Raw genomic sequence first — 17,322 nt, 5'->3', positions numbered from 1 at the left:
GCGAGAGAAAGTTTTAAGTGCCAGGACTAAGGTAACAATAAATACAGCCATGGACATAGCACGAGATGGCACCAGCACAGCTGGGAACCTTCGATGCATGTACACCGAGTGGCTCACGTGAACTGGCGCAGTGCACAGATAAAAGGCAACAGTTCCAAAGAGCTGAACAAAACCGAATTACACAATTGAAAAGGCAGCAAAAATATGGCGTCTCATACATACAAGCATATTCATAAATCCAACTACTGCGAAACAAAGCACACGTTGGAAAAAGTCAATGTCCGCTAAAGGAAGACAGTGTAAAAAACCCGTGCATGCAGTGTGTCAGGTCTCAGATAAAAAAGAAGACGAGCTGTTTATTGATGCAGTAAGAAACGAATCGATGAATGAAACCTGTCATCTTTACAACGATTAACAAACACGGAATGTAACTTGAACACAACACATCCTACAAATACGAACCTGATTGAAAGAAATAATGATAATCAAATCCTTGATGACAGCAACACTCAGTAACACTCACAAAACAAATACTGTATATTGGCAGTCATGTTACGTTATTTTTAAAATGTTCCCTTTTCTTTTCTAGCTTTTTAACACACTACTTCTCATGCGTCTCGCGGGTATATATATATGTATATATTGTGAACGATAGGGGGCGCTCTCGCTCCCTTGAACCCCTGTCCACGACTCCAGACACCAGGTAAAAGTCCTCAAGTTGACTTTATTTTCTTGCCACAGTGTACAAAGCACACTCTCCTCCACAATACTCATTGACAACAATAATAATAACCAATAAACCAATCCTCCAGCTCCCAGACGCGTTGCCACCCTTCCACCCAGCTCAGCTCGTTGTCTGGGAGTTCCCACAGTCCTTTTATACCTCCTGACCCGGAAGTGTTTCTGCCCAATAGTCCACAAGTCCTTTTCCCTTCCGGGTCAGGGTAAATAGTCCCTTTCTTCAACCCGGAAGTCCGTGCGCTCTTCCTGTGACGAACCTCCGGGTCACAGGCACGAAGAAGCCCTCGGTCCTCCCTGCAGCTCCCTCCTGTGGCCCCACGGCATCCAGCAGGGCTTTGCATAAAACTCCAATGTCCATGATGCCCTGCTGGTCTTCTGGGGACCTCCTCGCTGCAAGGAGGGCTCCACCTGGCGGCTTGGGGGTATTGGCCGGGATAAATGGCCGGCCATCCATTACAATATATATATAACCCGATCTACATACTCGAATAATGGATACTTTATTCGCCATCAGTGATTGTTTTGGTAAAGCCATACTCAGTGTATTCATTAGATGAACGGTAAAAAAGTAAGGGCAAGGGGAGGATGACTTATTTAGGCATGCAGGCTGTAGTCTTGCGTCAACTCTATCTGAATTGCGCGATCACATTTGAAAAAATATATCTTTTCAAGTTCTATTTAGTCCATATGTGTCAAACTCAAGGGCATGGGCCACATCCGACCGGCGTGTAATTATATCCGCCCGAGATCATTTTATATACTGTATTATTGTTATTAAAGCCCGGGTATATGAAGCGCTGGTAACACAATAAACTACAGATCCCATAATGCAGCGCTTCAGCTGCCTTGCCGAACAGTTACAGCGTTAATCAAGTCTACCTTAAGATGCTGCAAGTTATTGCGAAGCTAGCTCACACGATGCTGAAGAGAAAAGTTGATTCTGAAAATAGAGCCTTTAAAAACCGATGGGAGGCTGAGTATATGTTTACTGAACCCGTGTGTCTCATTTGTGGAGCTAATGTGGCTGTAATTACAGAATTTAATCTAAAACGGCACTATAAAACAAAACATCAGGGTAACCTGAAAGACCTGAATGCAATGCAGAATATACAGAAAGCAGAAGAATTAAATAAGAATCTGACACTTCAGCGGACGTTTTACCGTGCACAATCACAAAGTGATTTCAATTGAGAGCTGCTTTTATGGGAGACACAACCACTTGCCCCACTTTCCCTATTACCAAGTAATGTTAAACCAAGTTGTCACTACGGTGTTCCCAAATCGCACTTTGCTGATAAACTGGCGCACTGAGTTTGCGGCGCTTTGGTGACTTTGAAGAACAAAAAGTCCGTCTACATGCGGCTCGAACCTTGTGCATGTTTGGTAGCACATATCTGTGTGAGAAGCTGTTCTCAGTGATAAAGACTAACAAAACAGCACACAGAGTCGCCTCACTGATGAGCACCTGCAATCCATCCTGAGAATCTCCACAACACAGAACCTCACACCAAACAGAAGCGAACCTGTTGCCAAAAAGATGCCAGGCGTCCAGCTCTAAAATGACATATGAGCAAAGACAACTGAATGATTTGATTTGTTATTGCTGAAAGGAACACATTTTATTTATATTTCTAGGTTTTGTTATGCAGCATGTTCATATTTGAATTTGTATAATTTTGACAGGATATATTTTTATGGAGAGCAAAATCTTTTGGGATATTTAAAATCTAAGTTTATTTTTATAAAATATAAAATTACATAAGAGTAAAGAAATTTGAATCTTTGTTCTTTTAATGTTTACTTTATTTCTAACTTGTATAATTTAGACAGGATATATTTTTATGGAGAGCAAAATATTATAAGTTGTTTAAGGTTTGAGTTGATTTATTCAGGAATAATATTCCTGTCTGTTTTTACCATTCCTACCAAAGATATTTCTGTCGACTAAATAAAAATTCCTTCTATTTAAAATTTAAATAGAACTTGAACAAATCTGATAGTTCATAATATCCACGCAGACTTGCGTAAGTAAGGCGGGTGTCATCCGTTTTAACAAACAGCGTATTGCACTGATCTGAAATAGCTGTGTGTGTATATATGTAGATATGTATGTATATGTATATATATGTTTATATATGTGTGTGTGTAAATATCTATATATTTATATATATATATATATATATAGTGGTGTTTATTCTTCCCCAAAGAAGACAGCACAAACAAAAACAAAGTTTTGGGGACCGTCCCCATATATTGTCATCCAGACAATAAAGAATGTAAATGATTCAGAGTTTCCAAAAGTAAAACAGTGAACAACTTTCTTTGACAAAATGGCGGCTTTATACAGAACAGGATTATGGTACAGGAAATGGTTGGCAGGAAGTGGCGTTGGAAACAGGAACCGGAACAACGTCATCATGATTGGACGGAAGTGAGGTGGATTGATGGAGCGGAAGTGACATCATCATGGTTGGCGGAAGTGACGTCGTCCGGCCATTTTGGAACCTGGAAGTGGAGGAACTATTTTTCTTCAGGTGTTCTGTTGACCAAAAGAGATTTGGGTAAGTACCACGTGATAACCCTCTATCTCGCGATGTTTCACTCACCTTTAGGCTCTTTGACTGCCTCCTAATCGCACATGTGTGACATGACCCCCCCCTCAGCCCAGACCCATCGGGTCGGGCGACCTGCACCGAGAGGTCGTGGACACGAGAGAGAGCATCTGCGTTGGCTTGCAAGGAACCTCTACGATAAATGACACTGAAGCGATAAGGTTGAAGATCAAAACCACCTAGTGATGCGAGGTTAGACTCGATGAAGGGACATCCACTGTAAAGCAGCATGATCCGTCACCAGAGTAAACTCACGCCCCAATAGGTAGTACCTCAAAGACGTGACAGCCCACTTAATCGCCAAGGCTTCTCGCTCCACCGCAGCATACTTGGTCTCCGGTCCAGCAGTTTCGGCTCAGGTACATAACAGGGTGTTCAGCACCATCAGCGCATTGGCTCAGCACGGCACCCAAACCTGTGGCCGATGCGTCGGTCTGGAGGATGAAAGGAACAGAAAAATCAGGAGAACTTAAAACAGGTGCTGAAGTAAGGGCCAATTTTAAGTCACTGAATGCTTTATCAACGAAATGTCCCATACCACTTTTAAAGGTGCGCGTTTCCTTGTTAAATCAGATAAGGCGCAGCTATTTCTGAGAAATGCGGTACAAAGCGGCGATAGTAACCTGCCAATCCCAAAATGCTTGAACTTGCCTCTTATTCATCGGACGGGCCAATTCAAAATGGCATCAATTTTAGAACATTGTGGTTTAACAACACCCCCTCCTACTAGGTAGCCTAAATATTTGGCTTCTCTTAACCCAAAAAAACATTTCTTCGGATTAATTCGAAGACCAGCAGACGCTAGCGTGGAGAGTATTGTTTGAACCTGCCATACATGATCCTTCCACGTGCTGGAATAAATGACAACATCATCTAGGTAGGCAGCACTATATGAATTGTGGGGCCGTAGCAGTGTGTCTACCAGGCGTTGGAAGGTAGCTGGTGCCCGTGCAAGCCAAAAGGAAGGACCCTGTATTGCCAATGTCCACTGGGAGTACTAAAAGCGTTTTTCTTTGGCGGAGTCCGTTAAGGAATTTGCCAATACCCTTTGGTCATGTCAAGAGTAGTTAGGAATTGAGCGTTCCCTAACCGATCAAGTAAATCATCTACTCGCGGCATGGGATACGCATCAAATTTAGAGACCTGATTAAGTCGACGAAAGTCATTACAGAACCTCCACGACCCATCAGGTTTAGAAACTAAGACAATTGGACTAGACCAAGGGCTATAGCTCCTCAATAACCCCAATTCCAGCATTCGTCTAATTTCCAACTCTACTTCCGCTTTCTTTGCCTCCGGAGCCTATAAGGTCTCTCTGACAATCACTCCAGGGTCAGTAATAATGTCGTGAACAATCAGCGCGACGTCCAGGTAACTCGTCCACAACTTTAGGGACAGACAAGATAGCCGTCTCGAGATCTTGTCGTTGTTTAAATGTCAAATCGGGCCAAAATTAAGGTGGGCACATGACATAAAAGAGAACGAGGCTGATTGGACGAGGGATCAGGTCCCTGTCCTTCCATGGTTTCAGCAAATTAATATGATACACTCGTTCAGTCGTCGCCGATTAGGTTGTTTAACCAAATAATCAACGAGACCTTTTCTTTCTTTAATTTCATAAGGGCCTTGCCAATGTGCTAACAACTTTGAATGAGAAGTTGGGACAAGCACCATTACACGATCACCGGGACAAATTCTCGAATGGTGGTGTTTCGGTTATAATAACGGGACTGCGCTGCTTGTGCCTTTTCCAAATTTTCTTTTAGAATAGGTCTGATTTTCTCTAATCTATCGCGTAATTGCGATATATTCAAGAATATTTGAAGTAGGGAGGACCTCCTCTTCCCATCCTTCTTTTAACATATCCAAAAGCCCCCTGGGTTGTCTTCCATATAATAATTCAAAGGAGAGAAACCAGTGGAGGTCTGAGGACTTCCGATAAGCAAACAAAGCGAGAGGAAGCAACTGATCCCAGTTTCTTCCATCCTCGTTAACTACCTTGCGTAACATCTGTTTTAAAGTTTGATTAAAGCGCTCCACCAACCCGTCAGTTTGGGGATGATAGACAGACGTTTTCAGATGTTTTATTCGAGTAATTTGGCTACTTCCTGAGCGTCTCCGAAGTGAAAGGAGTCCCTTGGTCCGTTAAAACCTCTTTGGGGATCCCAACACGGCGAATATCCCTACTAATTCCCGTGCGATGTTTTTCGTATTAGCTGAGCGCAACGGAACAGCTTCGGAAAACGAGTGGCATAATCTACTAGCACCAAAATATATTTAAATCTTTTTAACGAGGGTTCCAATGGTCCTACGAGATCGACACCGACTCGTTCAAAGGGATATCAATAAGGGGAAGGGGAGCGAGAGGAGCTCGCGTCCTTCTTGGAATCTGGCGAAGTTGACACTCGGACATGAAGTGCAAAATCGCGGACCTCCTCGTTAATTCCCGCCAATAGAATCGGAGTTTTATTCTCTCTAATGTTTTTCGAGCCTAAGTGGGCTCCTAGAAGGTGAGCGTGTGCTAATTCACACACCTTTAGCGAAAGTGCGTGGAATCAACAACAGCGCTCGCACTTCTCCCTCATGTTCTGCCACTCTATATAATAATTCGTTTTTAAGTACAAAGAACGGCATCGGTGGCATGGGATCCAGGGTTGTATAACCCTCGGTAGATACTATTGCATTCCTAATATTTTTTAAGGAATCATCGTTCCATTGTTCTCTTTTAAAAGACGATGGTGTTAATAGAAATTGGGCAGTTAAGTCTTGTATTGGGTCTTGTGCGACCTCAAGGGGTGTGGTTTCAGTCACCACGTCCTCTCGTTAACTGTACTAGTTCCGCAGAGGTCGATGGGACATCAATTCCTTCACATTGGGTACCCGTATGGGTCCGTGCTACTGTGGGACATGGCGTGGAGGCAGTCGGAGCAGTATTCTCCATTACTAAGCCTAAATGTTTTTTAGGTACAGTTACGTTATTACCGCTGGTAATTTTATTCCAGTCTCTACCCAGTATAACTGGAAAAGGGGATCCGGTAATACAGCCATGGCCATGCTCGTAAGGTGATGATTTACCGATACCACACATCTGGCAGTTTTATAATACGGATATCCCCATGAATACATTTTAGACTAGTTTTTATTCTAGTCCACTGTTGCGTAAAGCGAAGCGGGTAGCAACAATGGAAATGTTACTCCCGAATCAAACATTGCTCTTACCTTCCTGCCATTTATAATAACTGCACCTGTATATGGAAGAGATAAAGGATTAGTCACAGTGGCACAATACCTTCTCCCTTAACTAATGAGCAATCCATGGGCTCAAAGGAACAGTTGGGGGACAGATGTCCAATCTCCCCACACTTGAAACAGCGGGGAAGATTAGCACCTCTGTCCCGTTTACGGACGGCAGGCTCGGGAGCTTGTCGGGTGGGCTCAGGAGCTGCCCCACGTGCCTGTTGGGTTCGACGTGAGAACCGTTCTGATTTCCCTGATTTGCAAGCCGCCCAGTGGCGCTCTGTGATTTGTATTAAGGTGTCCATGTCCTCGAAGTTTTGTTTGCGGACTTGCTGGGCGATATGGTCAGGGAGGGCATGCACAAAGGTTTCACACGCTATAAGCTCGGCCATCTTGTGCGAATTATTAATGTCGGGCCGTAGCCAGCGACATACTTTCCCCCAGGCTTCAAAGCCCTGGGTTCTTATCGGTCTCCGGATCGAACTGCCACTCCCTCCATTCTCTCGCCTGCTGTTCCGCAGATACGCCGTAGCGCTTGAACACCTCCTTCTTTAGAGCGTCATAATCAGCAGCCTGCTCCTCAGTTAGATCATAATAGGCTCTCTGCGCCGTTCCCTTCAGGTAGGGAGCCAGTAGGTACGCCCATTCCGACCTCGGCCATGCGTTCCGCTTAGCGTGCGCTCAAGATCAAAAATATGTTTCTATATCGTCCGACTCCGTGAGTGTAGTTATGGCAATAGGAAGGTGGCCGAGCGACCTCCGTCCGTACTCCTGCAGCAGCAGCACGAGCGTTGGCTTCTGCTACTTGGGTCCTTGTTTGCCCATCTGTAATTTCAGGGTTTGAAGATCGCCCATGATGGTGTTGAGAACGGTATTCAGGTTCTGTTCCTCCGACATCTTGAAGCAGACGAAAAACAATCCTAGCCGACTACGCCAATTGTGGTGTTTATTCTTCCCCAAAGAAGACAGCACAAACAAAAACAAAGTTTTGGGGACCGTCCCCATATATTGTCATCCAGACAATAAAGAATGTAAATGATTCAGAGTTTCCAAAAGTAAAACAGTGAACAACTTTCTTTGACAAAATGGCGGCTTTATACAGAACAGGATTATGGTACAGGAAATGGTTGGCAGGAAGTGACGTTGGAAACAGGAACCGGAACAACGTCATCATGATTGGACGGAAGTGAGGTGGATTGATGGAGCGGAAGTGACATCATCATGGTTGGCGGAAGTGACGTCGTCACGCCATTTTGGAACCTGGAAGTGGAGGAACTATTTTTCTTCAGGTGTTCTGTTGACCAAAAGAGATTTGGGTAAGTACCACGTGATAACCCTCTATCTCGCGATGTTTCACTCACCTTTAGGCTCTTTGACTGCCTCCTAATCGCACATGTGTGACAATATATATATATATATATATATATATATATATATATATATATATATATATATATATATATATATATATATATATATATAATATATATGACAACAACACTCATCACTCACAACAGTGGCAAAACAATAACATTGACAATCATGTTACGTTATTTTCAAAATGTTTCCTTTTCTTTTTCATTGCTTCTTTAACACACTACTTCTCCGCTGCGAAGCGCGGGTATTTTGCTAGTATATCATATAGGAGACACACACAGTGAAATTTTAGAAGAAAAATGAAGTTTATTGGATTTACAGAAAGTGTGCAATAATTGTTCAAACAAAATCAGGCAGGTTCATAAATTTGGGCACCAATGTCATTTTATTGATTCCAAAACTTTTAAAACTAATTATTGGAACTCAAATTGGCTTGGTAAGCTCAGTTACCCCTGACCTACATACACAGGTGAATCCTATAATGAGAAAGTGTATTTAAGGGGGTCAATTGTAAGTTTCCCTCCTCCTTTAATTTTCTCTGAAGAGTAGCAACATGGGGGTCACAAAACAACTCTCAAATGACCTGAAGACAAAGATTGTTCACCATCATGGTTTAGGGGAAGGATACAGAAAGCTGTCCCAGAGATTTAAGCTGTCTGTTTCCACAGTTAGAAACATATTGAGGAAATGGAAGACCACAGGCTCAGTTCAAGTTGAGGCTCGAAGTGGCAGCCCAAGAAAGATTTGGATAGACAGAAACAACGAATGGTGAGAACAGTCAGAGTCAACCCACAGAACAGCACCAAAGACCTACAACATCATCTTGCAGCAGATGGAGTCACTGTGCATCGTTCAACCATTCGGCGCACTTTACACAAGGAGATGCTATATGCGAGAGTGATGCAGAGGAAGCCTTTTCTCCATCCACAGCACAAACAGAGCTGCTTGAGGTATGCTCAAGCACATTTGGACAAGCCAGCTTCATTTTGAAATAAGGTGCTGTGGACTGATGAAACTAAAATTGAGTTATTTGGGCATAACAAGGGCGTTATGCATGGAGGAAAAAAGAACACAGCATTCCAAGAAAAACACCTGCTACCTACAGTAAAATATGGTGGTGGTTCCATCATGCTGTGGGGCTGTGTGGCCAGTGCAGGGACTGGGAATCTTGTCAAAGTTGAGGGGCGCATGGATTCCACTCAGTATCAGCAGATTCTGGAGACCAATGTCCAGGAATCAGTGACAAAGCTGAAGCTGCTTGCGGGCTGGATCTTTCAACAAGACAACGACCCGAAACACTGCTCAAAATCCACTAAGGTATTCATGCAGAGGAACAAGTACAACATTCTGGAATGGCCATCTCAGTCCCCAGACCTGAATATAATTGAAAATCTGTGGTGTGAGTTAAAGAGAGCTGTCCATGCTCGGAAGCCATCAAACCTGAATGAACTAGAGATGTTTTGTAAAGAGGAATGGTCCAAAATACCTTCAACCACAATCCAGACTCTCATTGGAACCTACAGGAAGCGTTTAGAGGCTGTAATTTCTGCAAAAGGCGGATCTACTAAATGTTGATTTAATTTCTTTTTTGTGGTGCCCAAATTTATGCACCTGCCTGATTTTGTTTGAACAATTATTGCACACTTTCTGTAAATCCAATAAACTTCATTTCACTTCTCAAATATCACTGTACGTGTCTCCTATATGATATATTTAACTGATATTTTTTATCGTAACAACCAACGATTTATACAGGAAAAAAAATGACTATTAACAAGGTTGCCCAAACTTTTGCATCCCACTGTAGTCCTGGGCTGCAAATAAAAATATTTAATTTTTATTGACTATCAGAGTCTGCAGGAGTTTTTATTTTGAAAAATGACCAGATCATCTCTGTATAACAATGATTATTTTCTGTTGTTTATATACCTTGACAACTACCATACTTATGAAAGTAGGAGGGGCGGTATCAAGTATTTTTGGATTTGTGTGCAGATTGCTTGGTTTGTGGCATACAATAAACTGTTGATAACTTTCAATAACTCTGGCCACTCGTCATTCAACATGGTACCAGAAGTCATCAGTAACTAAGTCTGTTTGAAGTGCAACGAGTGACTAAATTGCACATTGAAAATACAATGGCAAGGATTTCATAGACTGAAACCGCTGGTGTTTGATGACAATTTTGTGGAGGATTGGCATGAGTTTGAACCAGAATATGATATTTTAATGGTGGCTGCCCATTCAAAGATGTACGTACTGTACACAAGCATTTATACTTCTCAGTTTGACAGGCTATGTTGAACTGTTGATATAATGTTTAATTCTTGAATGTCTTTAAAGAAAATGTTAAAGCAGACTTGTTCATGTATTTCAAAATCAAGAATAAAGCGAAAGAGGGAGGATGTAGAAAAGTGATTGCTCTTCTATTTATGTACCTTGAAAGCCTGTGTTGAAAAGGAAGTAGTAGGGGCGGTATTAAAATCGTTTTGGATGGGTGTGCAGATTGATTTGTTTGTTTTGTACAATAAAGTGTTGATAACTTACAATAACTGTGACCACACCTTAATCCCATTATCACTTCCATCTGTGTCTCTTTCTCATACTTGTCTCTGTCACAGTTTTGATGCCCAATAAATTAAGCCCACAAGCTATAACCCTACCTAAAAAGAATAAAAAAAAACCAAACATTTCTGGAGATCGCCACAGTAGCACTGAAAATCTGACATTACATCTTTATAAAGTGGGGTTTTCTGTAGTGAGAGCAACCAAAACGAAATTGCATATAGACTGGACATAAGCAACACACTTCAGGTGTCATTGTTTCCCATCACTACCAGAGATAGGACCGTCTTGTTGCAGGGAAACAGGGCTCCCACTGATTCTGCATTATAGTTACGTGGATTTATTATGCACTTTATTATACTTTATTATGCATGCGAGATGGCTCGTCAGTAGAAATTGTCTTAAAGGGCTGCATAGTTCTAACAGAATGAGCACAACTCACTCCTGAGCAAACATGCAAAAGACATAATAATAGTAATAATACATTTTATTTATATAGCGCCTTTCCCATGCTCAAGGCACTTACAGAATATAAGAAAGAACGGCAGGGTATACAGTGTATAGCATTGTACAAACCAAATAAATAAATAAAGAAGATTAAGACAGTAAATTCAGAGAAAGCCTTACAGACAACAGAATTGATGGTCTAGCACACACACACAGGTTACATGAGTATCTTGACAGAGAGGTAAACTGAGAGAAGGGGAATGAAGTCAAGTAGAGCTAAAGCCTTCCTGAACAGATGAGTTTTGAGTTGTTTTTTAAAAGAATTCATGGAGTCAGCTGACCTGATTAATTTCGGTAGGTCATTCCAGAGTCTGGGCACTATACAGCTGAAGGCCCTGTCACCCATGGAGTGTAGATTAGTGTGGGGCACAACAAGATTGCCAGAATCGGAGGACCTTAGTGGGCGGGCAGGCACATAGTGATGGAGAAGGTCACTGATGTACTTTGGCGCGAGGTTATTTAAGGCTTTGTAGGTTATTAGTAGGATTTTATATTCGATTCTGTAAGACACAGGGAGCCAGTGAAGAGGAGCAGGATGGGTGTGATGTGCTGCTGCTGCTGGTTCGAGTAAGGACTCTTGCAGCTGAGTTTTGAATAAGCTGGAGCTGTGATATAAGATTAGAAGGGCACCTGCCAACAGCGAGTTACAATAATCTATGCGGGATGTGATAAAAGCATGGACAAGTTTCTCAGCATTAGAAAAGGAGAGGAAGGAGCGAACACGGATATGTTATGGAGGTGAAAGTAAGAAAGTTTCTTAATGTGATTTATGTGGGGAGTAAGAAAGGGAGGAATCAAAAATGACACCAAGATTCTTTGCAGTAGAGGCAGGTCTGATGAGATCACCACCAAGACTGACTGGGAAGGAGCTCATTTTATTAAGTTGCATTTTAGTCCCAATTTGCAGGAGTTCAGTTTTGTTGCAGTTTAATTTTAAAGAGTTCTGCTCCATCCAGGTTTTAATTTCACTAAGGCAGGTTGTGAGCTGAGAAAGCTCTGATGAAGTTCCACTTTTAACATTGAAGTAGAGTTGAGTATCATCTGCATAAAATGATAGCCCAGTCCATAGCTACGAATAATATGGCCAAGGGAAGCATATAAATACAGAAGAGAAGAGGGCCAGGACAGAGCCCTGAGGAACTCCTTGTGTGACTGGCGCCAGCTGGATCTGCTGTTGCCAAGACTAACAAACTCTTGCCTATCAGTCAGATAGGACTTGAACCACTGGAGGGCAGTGCCAGAGATACCCAGCATGTTCTCCATTCTAGACAGTAGAATGTCATGTCTGACAGTGTCAAATGCTGCACTGAGGTCTAATAGAATTAATATGCTGGTTTGTCCAGAGTCTGCTGCCATAAACAAATCATTGGTTACCTTAGCAGAGCAGTTTCACAGCTGTGCTGCACCCTGAAACCAGACTGAAAGGGTTCCATCAAGTTATTAGTGGTTAAGTAATTGGTGAGCTGGGAGGCTACAACACGCTCAAGAGCTTTTGACAGGAAAGGTAAGTGGGAAATAGGCGGAAATTGTTAAGATTGTCAGCATCAAGACCAGACTTTTTAACATTGGGGTTACAGAAGCGATTTTAAAAGTGAGCGCACAGAGCCAGTGTCAAGGGATGAGTTTATTATTGTTGTAGCAGTCGGGATTATGGCATGAAGGCAGGATTTAAGTAGTGTGCTGGGGATGGGGTCCAGTACACAAGTAGTCGGCCTCATCTTACAAAGCAGGTCATTAACAAAAGCAGATGTGACTGTTGAGAACTTAAGGAAGGAGCTGGATGGAGTGGGAAAACAGGGAGAGATATAAACAGATGATGTATTTATATTAGTTGAATTATTTAGATCTTTAATTTTGTTACGGAAAAGTGGAGGAAATCCTCACAGACTTCAGTAGAAGAGGTAGTTGGGCCAGATGCGGGTTTGAGTAGTTTATTAACTACAGAAAACAAAACCCTTGGGTTATTGTGGCCACTTTCTATTATTCTGCCATAGTGGGTGTTCTTAGCAGCAGTTAGTGCTTCTCTGTAAGCTCTTTGGTGGTCAGAGAAAGCCTGGATGTGCACGGTGAGGCCAGTCTTACGTGACATTCTCTCAAGGTGTTGGCCAGCTGCTTTCATAGATCACAATTCTGAGTTATACAAAGGAGCTGAACGTTTAAAGGAAACCTCCTTTTAAAGGAGCTGTTTTATCTAATGCTGAATGAAGGGCTGAGTTATAGTGGTCAACAAGACTATCTAGTGTTGACGGAATAGGTGCAGACAGTAAAAGATCAGAAATGGATCCAGAAAGGATAGAGGGACAGATATTTTTAAGGTTTCTGTAAGAAATTTGTTGTTTACAGGTAAGAGGAGGTAAAGGCAGTGAGACAGTGAAAAATACTGCTTTATGGTCAGAGAGTCCCAAATCAGTGCTGTAAATATTGGCAACAGATAGTCCAGAAGTGCAGATCAGATCCAATATATGACCACCAGAGTGGGTGGGAAAATCAACATGTTGTGTCAAGTCAAAACAGTCCAGTAAGGATAGGAATTCATTTCTCAGTTTAGATGTAGCAGTGTCAATATGGATGTTGAAATCACCAAGAAGGATAATTCTCTGAGAGTAAGAGCTTGGGTGGGTTAAAAGTTCAATCAGATCAGATAAGAAGGATGCATTGTATTTTGGGGGATGATAGATAGATAGATAGATAGATACTTTATTAATCCCAAAGGGAAATTAACATAATCCAGCAGCAGTATACTGATACAAAAAACAATATTAAATTAAATAGTCATAAAAATGCATGTAAAAACAGACAATAACTTTGAGTAATGTTAGCATTTACTCCCCTGGGTGGAATTGAAGAGTCGCATAGTCAGCGAACTTTTGCATGTGGCAGGACTCCGAGTCATATTGGAAGTCTGATGTATATAGATTGAACAGGACCGGAGAAAGTACAGTCCCCTGCTGCGCCCCTGTGTTGCTGACCACAATGTCAGACCTGCAGTTCCCAAGACGCACATATTGAGGTCTGTCTGTAAGATAGTCCACGATCCATGCCACCAGTTGTGAGTTTACTCCCATCTCAGTCAACTTGTCTCTAAGGAGCAGAGGTTGGATGGTGTTGAAGGCGCTAGAGAAGTCCAAAAACATAATTCTTACAGCACCACTGCCTCTGTCCAAGAGGGAGAGGGATCGGAGTAGCATATAGATGATGGCATCCTCAGCTCCCACCTTCTCCTGGTATGCAGACTGCAGAGGGTCGAGGGCGTGGCAGACCTGTGGCCTCAGGTGGTGAAGCAGCAGCCACTCCATGGTCTTCATCAGATGTGACGTAAGAGCAACAAGCTGGAAGTCATTCAGCTCAATAGGACGTGATACCTTTGGGACTGGGGTGATACAAGATGTTTTCCAAAGCCTTGTTCCAGGCTCAGCTTGAAGATGCGCTGTAGAGGACTCCCCAGCTCCAACGCACAGGCCTTCAGCAGTCATGGCAATACACCATCTGGACCCGCTGCTTTGCTGGCACGAAGTCTTCTCAGCTCTCTGCTCACATGGGCTGCTGTAATTATGGGTGGGGATGTCTCGCCTATGCTGGTGTCAGCAGAAGGATGGTTGGAGGATGCAGTACTCCGAGGTGAGAGTGGGTTAGGGTGATCAAACCTATTAAAGAAGTTGTTCATTTGGTTTGCTCTCTCCACGTTTGTCTCAATGGTGGCACCCCTCTTCGAGCTGCAGCCAGTGATAATCTTCATCCCATCCCACACTTCCTTCATGCTGTTGTTCTGCAACTTCTGCTCCAGCTTTCTCCTGTACTGTTCTTTCGCCGCCCTGAGCTGGACTCGGAGTTCCTTCTGCACGCGCTTGAGCTCATGCTGATCACCGTCTGTAAAAGCCCTTTTCTTCTAGTTCAAAAGGCCTTTGATGTCACTTGTAATTCATGGCTTGTTGTTAGCATGGCAGCGTACTGTTCCTACTGGAACTACAATGTCCATACAGAAGATAACATGCATAGATAAAGAACAATGAGTGAGACAGGACCTGTTTCCGTTATTAGTTTAAGAGCCTGGCACTCAAAAGACAGTGGATAGTCAATTGGGATTCGTTTGATATTTAAGTCTGCTCTGATAATTACCGCTAGCCCACCTTCTTGTCTAGAGCTGCGAGGTTCTGTATGGAAAGTGAAACCAGGTGGAATGGCCTCCGTGAGAGGCGTCAATTCGTTTGTTTTTTGCCAAGTCTCTGTTAAACACAGTATATCAAGTTTGGTGTCAGTGATGAGTTCTGACAGCACCAATGCTTTGCCATTAAGAGATCTCGAATTAAACAGTGCAATATTAGTTAATGAGGCATCTTTTTGCACAGAGCCGTGATCAGGGTTTATTTCCACACAATGTAAATTTGGCACACTGATACTTGTATTTCCAGGGCCATGAGAAGGAAGGCTTATTCCTGAGCAAATGCAGCCGGTTGTCTTTTTTCATTCGCAGCCCGGTGGTGGCAGCGACCTGACCCGCGATGTATATATTTCAGGCGCTGCAAAATACCGCCGTCTTTTAGGATGTTCCAATCAGACCATTTGCTCTGGACAAACTGTTTAATAAGAAGGAGTTTGTCATGAGAGTATTTTAGCATGATACTTGGTAATACTTATCTGAAAAGCAGTGGAGAAGCTGCACAGCATAGCGGAACCATTAGGACAGGCGGGTGTTTTAGCGTAGATGAGGTGAACGCCGATAGCAAAGCAGGAGGAGGTAGCAGGATTTGGAGGTTCCAATACACAGCCACAAACAGTAACGCTTGTTAATTCCATGCGCGATTGCCCCGGAGCCTTAAGCCAGGTTAGTATGAGTGTCAGATCAGATCCCAGTCGTAGAGTACTGTAAAATGAATTGGGAGCAGATCAGCATAGCGAATATAATCACAGAGACAGATCATCCCGAGGTCATATATACCAGGTACAAAGAAATGTTCGTAGGTCTCGTCCCCTCAATCCACAGACTCAGCTGTTCCCAGTCAAAGTAGAGTCCATAAAATCTGTAAATATTAAGCCAAATCCATGCAATTCAAGTCAGCTGTATCCACGAACTATACGTACAATAAAAGAAATAAAACAAGCGTGAGAAAGTGTAGAATTAAAGTGAATTTTGTGAAAAGTGTTGTTAACAGGGAGGAACGGCAGCAACTTGCGTGCGCCAGCGTCCCCTCACCTGTACTCCAACAAGCCTAGATCGCTACCTTTCAAAGAGCTAAAAAAAATAACAAATTAGTTGAACAAGCATACCGGGCCAGGTGATATCAATAAGCAAAGCAAGTTTCAGTGAGGAAACATTCACACTTTAATTTCATTATTACTTATGCTTATTTGCAGAAGCACCAGGTATTAAATGCTAGAAGTCAAAAGCAGGAGGAAAAAGGAGAAAATCTTCTTACAAGTATAAACATGCTGGTTAGTTTATCTGAGCTTAAACATAGATAATAACACCTCCTGTTAATGTTTGCTTTACATTTGCATATTTCCCAAGATTCTCTTCAAGCTTGCATAGCTATTTTGCATCCCAATATTAAACATTCTATTCAGATACATCATTTATCCCTATCAATTTGTTTAGCTAATGGTTCAAAAGAAGAACAGATCTAGTGGACCCATTTTCTAAAGTGAACTCAAACATGGCCCTCATAAAACTTTAACCTTTCACACCATCCCTTCAGATACTTGTATTCATTCACCTACATTTGTTCCCCTCACTTATTAAGGTCTATAATATACTCTTGGTTACACAGTTTATGCACCTGAAAGCTGCATCTTATATAAATGAGATGCTCAAATCAAATTTTATGAGTCTTGTGTAATAAAATTTAAAAACTCAATTTTTAATCCTCATTACAGCTGGAAATATGGTACCAGTGTTAAGGAGGAGTAGAAATTGGAATCAAACAGAGCACTTAAAAGCAACTGGTCCATGTTCCCTTTGGAGAACCAATCGACATCCATGTTGACAACCATGAGAGGGATGTCTGGCTTCTAAGTTTAAAAGAGGAACCTACAAAAGTAATGTGGATCAGGAAACATGAAAAAGGTGTTTTCCCCACACCCATATTGAGTGTGGCACAAGTAATTATGGTTCTTTCCCCCAAATCGTTGAATGGCAGGAGCGGTATCCATCTAGTGCAGTTGGGGTCAGCTTTGCATGCTTTAGAAGATCTGGCACATTAGCTGTGCAGGGGTCACCGAAGGAATGTATGGGGGCAACCACAGTTCTTTCTATGGTTCTTCCTTACCCCAGAAGTGGTTCAGAAAA

General features: G+C 42.4%; 1 protein-coding gene across 4 annotated transcripts in view; it reads left to right on the top strand.

Annotated features, from left to right (window-relative positions):
* Positions 1 to 17,322, top strand: part of LOC120523818 (telomerase protein component 1-like) — a 157,013-nt gene that overhangs the window by 83,311 nt on the left and 56,380 nt on the right. The window lies entirely within an intron of this gene.

This window comes from Polypterus senegalus, chromosome 1, assembly GCF_016835505.1.
Source record: "Polypterus senegalus isolate Bchr_013 chromosome 1, ASM1683550v1, whole genome shotgun sequence".
Lineage (NCBI taxonomy): Eukaryota > Metazoa > Chordata > Cladistia > Polypteriformes > Polypteridae > Polypterus > Polypterus senegalus.
This window is presented reverse-complemented; position numbering and strand designations above follow the sequence as displayed.